The sequence below is a fragment of the Sorex araneus genome, chromosome 1 (assembly GCF_027595985.1).
Source record: "Sorex araneus isolate mSorAra2 chromosome 1, mSorAra2.pri, whole genome shotgun sequence".
Lineage (NCBI taxonomy): Eukaryota > Metazoa > Chordata > Mammalia > Eulipotyphla > Soricidae > Sorex > Sorex araneus.
In genome coordinates this window covers 256,092,796-256,096,119 of record NC_073302.1, presented here as the reverse complement: position 1 = coordinate 256,096,119, position 3,324 = coordinate 256,092,796, and the positions used below count along the sequence as shown (strand labels likewise).

Sequence of the window (3,324 nt, the reverse complement as noted above, 5' to 3'; positions counted from 1 at the left end):
CATTCAGAATAGAATTTTTAAAAAAGGTAATATGGAGTTTTCCACCATCCAGATCACAAGGCTGTTTCTCCTGAAAGGGAACATAACATGAGGCCCCCATAACCATGCCAATGGACTCCATGCCAGGCTGTTTCACATGGGGTGCCCCAGAGGGGGATGGGTGAGAGGCCTCCCCGCCCCAAGTGACCCAGCTCCAGCAGCCAAAAACCTCCACAACTCAATTTCTGTCAAGCTAAAGGCCACTCCCCACGTGCTCAGACTGAGCTTCACGCATGAGTGAAGTACTACGGAACCCAGGTAATGCGGAAATTTGTGACCTTGGACTCTGGGCTTAATGGGACCAGGAGTGGAGATCCTCTGCCTGCTTTCCCCAGTCTCTGATGACCCAAGCGTCATGCCTATAAGCTACCTCCTGCTGGCGCCAGATAATCTTGTCATCGGCCACCATTCAGACTCCACGGCTGCTTCTTCCAAGAGGGAGCATAACATGAGGCCCCCATAGCCATGCCACCAGACTCTGTGCCAGGCTGTTTCACATGGGGCAGTCCAGGGGGAAGGGGTCGAATGAGATATCCCTCCCCACCCTGAGGGACCCAGCCCCGACAGCCTAAAACCCCTACAACCCAACTACCTTCATGCTCAAGGCCGCTTCCCATGTGCTGGGACTGAGCCTCACATATGAGTAAACATTTTCCCGGACCATGCGGCTGCTTTTGCAGCCATGCAACACACCATAAAACATTCTCTACCTATTCTCCATAATTACCCCACCACGTTTGATGGGGTTCAGATGGTAGGCAATAAATCACAGAGGGAAATATATATGTATATATATACGCATATATACATATTTTCAGATCTATATACCAAAGCTCACATCACCCAAACTTTAACAACATGTTAGTGATATCCTATAGGATCTCTCAATGGCTCCTGACAAAATTAGAACGATCTTCACACTGTTTCCTATGTGAACACTTTTTTTGTAAGCATGTTCAGCAGTTCTTCATAACAGATAATATGAAATATACTATTTTGCTTGTGTTTCGGGACAGGGCTTGGGGCTTGGGATGGAAACACCCCAAATTTGGTGGTGGAAAGGTGTAATGGTGGTGGGATTGAATATTGAAGGTAATCAAACACTGTGAACTAACTTATAAAATTAAAAAATTTAAAAAAAGTAATTTGGAGTTCATGCCCAATTCAATCAACTTAATCAATGGCTGAATAAATAGCAGTGCTCCTACTTTAAAAAAAATAGTATTGATATATAATACCCACTTTCACAACTAAAGTGCCTCAAACCCTCCACTATTATCTTTATGTCACCTCTGGTCCAATGTTCATTTTCTCCTATTCATCACTTGACTCTTTGTTAGTTATCTTTGTAATCCAAGGCCAAATGTTTGTAAATGATACTATCCATTCCCTTATTTTGTCCCTATGTTTTACATATAAGTAAGATAATTTGGTAGTTATTCTCCATAAAATATTTTACATACAAGTAAGATAATTTGGTAGTAACTTTAAGTTGGAAATGGAGATTTCCAAATGATAAATTTTAAATGAATTCATATTATAGAATTCTTAGGAGAAACTGGGAAGCATTTCATACAATACAAAACACAAATCTTTCACTGCCATATACACACTGGTCACCTTTTCACTTGTGTCCTATATTGTATATCCCTCTCTATTTTTCTCCATTCCTTAAACTGTCTTCTTTTACTTCAGAATTACTATGTTGGATCAATATTACATGTAGTGTGAAGCCGGGTCTACAAATCCTAAGTATCATCTTAGACTCTTCGCTGATTTATCAGTACTTTTCCTGAACAAATGGTGAATTCCCCTTAAGATGTTCTCTCTGTTTCCAGCTGCTAAGAATATCAATTTTCCTGAATTGATATTGATATATAGGTAGTAATAGTATGTCTCTTTTACTAGAAAGTAAACAGTATGAAGGCTGAAAAATGTGCACTCATCTCTGCAATCCATTGCCATTTTGTTTGTTTATTTTGGGGTCGCACCTGACTGTGTTTAGGAGCTATTCCTGACTCTGTGCTCAGGATGACCGTTGGCTCTGAGACCATATTTAGTAATGGGCATTGAACAGTAGGCTACCTTCAAGGCATGTGCCTTACCTCCTGTCCTAATCTATCTAAACCAACACTGTCCCTTTTCTGTGATCCTTCTCTCCATACTTTTATAATCTCCTTAGAACCCAAGTGATGCTTCTTCTCTTTCACCATGTTTTGTGGTGCACACTGCAGTAATCACTGAAGTTCATTTTACCTTTTATAGAGAATGCTATTGCTCTGATATGATTCCACCAGAGGATAGGTTCCAGAGATCTTTCTACTCTTGCTGCTATCCCTCCCCACTTCCCCTATATTGCCATTCATTTCCATTCTCAAACATTTCAGATCACCTGAAAGAAAAGGAGAAACACATAGTGTTAAAATAAAAGTACTCTCTAGTATTCTTTGCATAGTACTTCAGTCACAGCAATTTTATCCTAGTCTGCCTCTTTAGCTTATCATGTAGTACTCATAATCTTTGTGCTGTAGTCACATAAATTCACCCATTCCAAGTTCTTTGACCTGACAAAACCCAGATTGTTTTGTATGCCTAGGATATTTTTTTTCCCTCTGATGTATTTTTCACACTAACTGCAGATCATCCTTCAAAGTCAGCACAAATGTCAACTTTTCTTTGAAGTTAGCCTGCTCTTTCCCTTCTACATAGAATTAATTGATCTTTTTCCTCTACAAACTAGCCTGGTACATTTCTTCATTATAATATATACCTCATTACTTTATCTTTTAATTATTTATCTAGGTTTATTTTCTATTAGCAAAGAGAACAAAAATTGGAACTGGTTATCTTAAAATGTCGATTGCCACCTCAATATCTAATGTGTATTAAGCAATTAATATTTATGCATTCATTGATAATACATTTTTAGTTATAACAAGGACAAGAATAACTTAAATATATAATTTTGGGGATCTATTTTAGTTCATAAGAATGATGATTGGGTGTTCACATGTTTGTGTGACATGTGCCTCTATTAAATCTTGTTATACATTTGGCACATTATCCTCTGACATGAGCTTAGAGAGAAAAATATATTACATGTTATATAATATATAAAATATGTTATAATGTATTTGTATATAATTTTGGTCCCAGAGAGGTATAATAGGTTTTAGGAGCTTTTCTTCCATGTGGCTGACCCATGTTCAATCCCCTGCATCACATGGTTCATCAAAGCATAGGGCACAAATTAAAAATAGCTTTCAACATTGCTGGGTGTGGCCA

General features: G+C 38.5%; 1 non-coding gene across 1 annotated transcript; it reads left to right on the top strand.

Annotated features, from left to right (window-relative positions):
* Nucleotides 1-3,010: 3,010 nt before the first annotated feature.
* LOC129401040 (small nucleolar RNA U13) lies at nucleotides 3,011-3,112 on the top strand. The gene has a single exon (XR_008628066.1). It is a non-coding gene; the product is annotated as a small nucleolar RNA U13 (small nucleolar RNA).
* The last annotated feature ends 212 nt before the right edge of the window (nucleotides 3,113-3,324 follow it).